The following is a 6,301-nucleotide window of genomic DNA, read 5'->3' on the forward strand; positions in this document are numbered from 1 at the left end:
GCGGCAAATACAAAATAGCAGCTGTTCCAACCAACTGGTAGCATTCGCAACGTGCTACAGGGGATGCGTTTTACGTGACTCGGTAGTTCTTTACGAGCAGCAAGCCGATGAGCATACTCCGTGCTACTAAAGCAGCACCGATATAGTGCATTAATTGGACCCTGCCATTATCAAAATTCCTGGGGTCACTAATTATAGTAGAGACCGGAACTTTAGGCAAAGTGCCTACTTTTTCCTTGAGTCCGTATCAAGCATGAACTAAGGGAAGGGGCCATTATAAGCAATAGTTTATTGTGCCTATAATTAATGCCTATTTTGACTATATGGGCTTTTTAGTGCCTATATTGACAATTGTGGCCTCTACCTCACAATATGCATAACCCATGCATTAGAAAGCATAGCAGGCACACACACTGCGGCAAACCACCGTAGGTTCGAGCTAGTTGAGCACGCTTACGAGCCTGAAACGCCGTCGCGCTGACTCAACACCGCCTACGTTGGGTAGATGGAGTAGGTGGCGACAAAGGATTATGCCCAGGGTACGAAAGAATACGTTTAATCTGGCCAACCTCCCAGCTACATTGGTTACAGGTACGTAGTTTTCTTTAGGTGAAAGGGACGGTAAGGCGCACCGCGCAAGTGTGCGCGTCGTCGCCGCGCAGAACCAGTGGGCTCTTCGCTCGGCAAAATCCAAGGCGCGGATACAGTGTACTAGAAGGGGCAGTGCAGCGGCCGCCGCTCCCCGCGTGACTCCTGCAACGTCGCCAGTAGCGGCGGCGCTGCGGTCAACCAATCTTCCAAGCGGGCGGGCGAAGCGTTCGCGTTTCACGGTGGAGCGCGCCTGTGTAATGATTTCGCGCGCTCCAAAATTACCGTTTGTAACAGTTTAATTTATTTACGCTGGTTACAACGAAAAGAAAAATATATACCACTACCTTAGAGCCACAGCGTCCGTTGAAACATGCACGGTGCCATGCGCGCGCTCAACTGCATCCGCCGTAATAAACGCAGTAAAATTGGCAGCAAATAATGGCTCTGCAGTTATAATTCTTTCATCAAATGGAACACTTAGAACGCCACCTTCCCCCAGTTCCATCTTATTAAGACCAGTCTGGAGAATCCAAACATTGCGAAATAGCTTGACAGAACAAAGTAACTAACAGAAACAATTAAACAAATTGCAAAGTGACTACTCCATTCAAAAAGCATATTTTAGACAGGCTGTTCACAATTTTACACCCCCCCCCCCCCAGAAAAAAAATACGAAAACACAGCTTGTGCATAGTACTGATATGTTAACAACAATGCATCGTAAAAAATTTCCACATATATATTACATATCACAGAAAAAAAGATCCGAAACAAGTTTACTGCCATTACACAAGGGGTGCTCATGTGGAGTGGAATTAAAACATAATTGCAGCGACGGGACAGCACTGTAGCGCGGAGACCCGTTGTGCGCGCGCATCGCCGCGGTGGCCAGATCGGCTCGCAGCAGCGAGAGAGACGCGGTCCAAAGGTTAAAGGGCCCCTGAGATGGGGGTTTTTGGGGCGTCGATGGTATCGGAGCACAACGGCTATTTCTTGAACTAATCGTGACGTAATAGTGCGCTCTTGATTTAACCAATTTTTTACGAGCGTAAAAACATCAGAAAGGTACAAAAAACATCTTTTGCGTGTGTGTGCGTTTATACAGTCGCACATTTTTGTTTTATACCGGAGTGTAAAGCAAAGGTCAAACCTAGGGTTGCCAAACCTAGGGTTTTGGACCGGCCCGACCTGTTTTTTAGACTGCAGGCCGGTTGCTGGTCTGTACCTAAAACCGGCCGACATTGGTCGGTTTTTTAGGCCATAGTGCCGTGGGTATTCCTTTTTTGGCCTTTTTTTAGCGTCAATACAGCAACTACGACGATAAATATATGTCGACAAACTGTGCAAAGGGACGGGAGCCAAGAAAATACGTGGCCCAGCGCAATTCCTGAGATGGAATGGGACCAAAGGGAAGAATAACACAACGAAATGCCGCCGGCGCGGTCAGCAAATGCGCTTACTTTTCACGGCAGCACATTCAGAGCAATAACCAAAATCTCAATCACTTTCAGTACAAACTTTATGTGAATTTCTCTGGGAAAACGCTACAATAAATGGCATTGCATGCAAAAAAAAAACCCGTGTCGTTCGTTTTTTAACACAAATTCAACCTCTGGTGAGAGCCAGTCAGCCAGGATACGCCACACATCGACTGCCAGGAGTACGTCGAACAACGGGAACGCCCAAGCTCAAGATTCGACAAGCCGACGAGCATCACCCAACTCCTTGCCTACCAGTGTCCGCGGATCCAGCAGCTCAAACGAACGGCTATCAACCAGTGTGGCACTGCGGTTCGACCACGAAGAGCTCACAGGAGGCTGAAGGACTTCGTCGTCGGATAAATCTGACAGCTCTTTCAAAGAAGGAAAGATGTCACACGAACAGGTGGCTCACGCAGTCAAGCCCATTACCGAGACGGCAGGCCCCAACCCACGGTGTAAGAGACCCAATTCCACCGGTGGGAACAGCACCCAACGCGCGGCCCCTCGCTATATTAAGTGCGAATGCACTTTATAAGCGACCCTGAATTCCGTTGACCGCCGTCCGTCCACATTGCAACAGCTGCGGGTGCGCGCGCTCCTCGTCTTCCTTGGCAACGGGGGGAGATGGCACATACCCACGTGGGGGATTGGCCAGGAATCTCCTCGTCTTCCTTGGCAACGGGGGGAGATGGGCGCGCGCTGCCTGGCCGCTGACATGGCACATACCCACGTGGGGGATTGGCCAGGAATCGGGCGTGAGAAGGGCTAATGCACCCGCTTAAAGGAGTACTGACACGAAATTTCAAAGCTGAGATCCGCTCTAGCAATCAAGTACAACGACAACACAAATAGGTGTCTGTGCATGGCACATACCCACGTGGGGGATTGGCCAGGAATCGGGCGTGAGAAGGGCTAATGCACCCGCTTAAAGGAGTACTGACACGAAATTTCAAAGCTGAGATCCGCTCTAGCAATCAAGTACAACGACAACACAAATAGGTGTCTGTGAATAAATGCATCTTTCTTTCTTTGTAGTTGTGTGTGTGTGCGTGTGATCTCTCTTTCGCGAACCTTACCGAACCGCGCAAATTCAGCTTCTGCATTCGCACTTTCACATTCTTCCCCTCGGGGAAATGCGGGGAAATTTTTCGAACCCACAGCGAAACAACATATTATTGGCAGCGCTCAACGACAGGTAGACTGTCGGCTTCTGTGACGCGCTTGGACCCATCAGTCCCGCGTACTGGTGGCGTGGACAACCAAGCCTCATGGGGAAGACAAGAATCAAATGGTTTCCGGCACATGCAGGGACGGTGTCGGAACGGGCTGAGAACCACAACGAAACCGTACACGCTCGTGCGTGTGAACTCACTAACCGCGCCGAGCAAAGTGTCGGAGAGCATTTGTGGCACAGAAGGGCCGTACCCAGAAATTTTTTTAGGGGGGGGGGGGGGGTTATGAATTTTGGGAAGGGGGTAGTTTTGCTGAAAGCAACAGTAAGTATTGTTTACGTGCTGCCTGGAAAAGATTTCGGGAGGGGTTCGAACCCCCAAACCCCCCCTCTGGGTACGGCCCTGTGGCACAGTACACGAGACCGGATGACTACTGTTGCGAACCAGGGTAGCGTGGTCGAAGTGGACTCTGGTTGGTGTAGTGCCGGTGCAAGAATGATGGCGAAGTTGCCGGAGAAGAAAACTTTATATACAAGTGCATATTTACATCTCAGTATCAGAGAACGGCAGTGCGCTCCTGCGCGTGAGAGATTAAATAGGCGCGTTGGGTCCGTTCTCCTTCACCCTTTTTCTCGGCTGACGTCAGGACGCACCAATCACAGAATTCATGGCACTGATAGTAGCTCCCCCCCCACACACACACACGCACACGCGCACGCGCACGCACGCACGCACGCACGCGCACACGCACGCACACACACACACAAGCATACGCACGCACGCACGCACACACGCACACACACGAGAGAGACCCGCTCCTCTCCTGCGCAGGTGAGCGTTAGGTTGCTCCCGCCGAGGCAATCCGCCATGGGTCGGAGCCCCCCCTTTGTCTAGGTGACGTTGCACTACCATGAAGACGTCTTGCATCCCTCTGTGGTAATAGGCCTCCTGCGCTGCCAAGGGGGTGCTGCGCAAGCGGCTTCCGGTAGAATTCCTGTATATAGCTCCCTGCGGGAGCTATATACAGGAACTCTAGGCTTCCGGGCAGTACTTCCGGGTAGTACAAAGCTGCGCGGGTCCCATAGGATCCCGTGTTGACAGAAGCAAAATGAGCTCGACTAGAGTGTACTTTTCACTCTAGCTCGACGCTCCCGATTATTTCGCGACGTCGTCACCAGCTCATCCCCGACGCGTCCGATCTATTTCAGCGATCAACTTGGCATTAGGGGAAAAAGCTTTGCAGCGCTAAACACGTTTACAGCGCCGACGAAAGTGTCGGTACCGTGACGGCGTCTGCTACGCGCAGGTTCACCGATCGATGGTCGTACGAAGTGAAATTTTAAGTAAAATTTCTAGTTTAAACTAATACTCTAGGTGACAAAGACTTCTCAAAAACAACCGATCAAAAAAGAAGAGTGACGCAATCGGCGATGATCGCGCTTTAAAAAGCCAGCGAGTCCGGCGGACCGCAGGCTCTCCTGCTGCGGTGCGCCGCTCTTTTGCGTACCTGCACACTATGCGTGAACTTTCATTAAACAGTGCTCTTTTGCGTCGCCGTTACGAATACATGGTGCAGCGATAGCTTGCCGTTTTGTTGCGTGTCTCAGTGACAAAATGCCGCGACTGTCAGAAGCGTGAAATCTATTTTGCGATTCCGAAATTAGTGGCCGTAGAACAAAGTGGTCGGGCGAACTAAGAGACCGCTCGCTTTCCTTGTTTGCTCTCACTTTACTTAATTACGCTCTTGCAGAATACATTCCCAGTTCGCACTTAATAGCGTAGAATGAGGGTCAGCAACGGCCGAGTTCCATGCAGCCGACACGGCGGAGGGCTGGACGGCAAATCGGGGGAGGGTGGCTTTGAATGCAAAGAGAAAAAATTCAGCGAATTTCTCATACTATTTGACAATAATCTGGCGAAGTGTGAAGATGGGTGGGGGGGGGGGGGGGGGGGGGGGGGGGGGAGGGGGGGGGGCAATTCAACTGGAGGACGCCAATTCTCTGTTCTTTTCTCGCTGTCTAACTCCATTTGAAGTCGAAACTGGCGTGTCGGCGTTCAGATTCGACGACCCCTGCACTAGAAAACCAACACAGTAAGTGATGATCGTATATAAATATTCGGGGCCCCGCGCCGTGTATGCGGCTGTGTTATGTTATGCTGTGTTATGTGATGTTATAGAAGTACACATCTCTGTAGGCAGCGGGCGTGTGATTTGGTGCGTGTTTTAATTTAATTGGCTCTATTGCCCCACCTACTCGCTAGTATACATGTACCCTGCCGTTCGTAAATCGTGCGGCGTAAAACGTTACGCAAGAATCATTTAGTTTGCGAAAATACGAAACAAAATTTCCACTCGTTTCAAAGACGGTGCCAGGCCAGCAGTGTCAGCTGAGTCGGCTGCGCAATTCTTGCGTTGGCTTGCATGCTCCCGATGAAGCAACCTTTTGCAGTTACCTCAGGATGTAAGATGAGCAGCTTTCCGTGTTTATGCTACTCGTGAACTTTCCTTGGTCGACCGCACGCTAGGAGAAAAAACTGCAACTTTCGTCAAACAGTTAAACCACCCGATCTGGCGATACTGTTCCACGCCGCGATTACCACGACACCTCGCTCAAAAGGCAGCCGACAAATCGGCTTCTTTTAGCAGATATTATTTTGTTTAGCCTCTGCAGCTACTTTAAGGGCTATTTCATACAGTATTCAGTCATTTAAACACGCCACAAAGCGCCACAACCAACTTTCACTCTGGCTTGTAATTGAAAACACATGGAGGGCGGCGAGGGTCGTCTGCTTTTGTACAATATATTCTAGGCACTATACAGTCGAACACGGATATATCGAACACGGGTATATCGAATTATTGCCTATATCGAACTCATAAATTATCCCCTTGAAAATTCTGTGTAAAAGTATTGGAATTCGTACGTTTATATCGAACCGTATTTTTCCCAACATTGGGTATATCGAACGCCGCGCGAGCTGGAAGGTGCTCTTCGGCGGTCGCTGCACCCTCGATTGAGGTTGAGGAGGATGTGGAGGAACGCGCGGGCATGGCGA

Source organism: Haemaphysalis longicornis, unplaced genomic scaffold (genome assembly GCF_048455015.1).
Source record: "Haemaphysalis longicornis isolate Haplotype H1 unplaced genomic scaffold, Haemaphysalis longicornis Haplotype H1 scaffold_4, whole genome shotgun sequence".
Lineage (NCBI taxonomy): Eukaryota > Metazoa > Arthropoda > Arachnida > Ixodida > Ixodidae > Haemaphysalis > Haemaphysalis longicornis.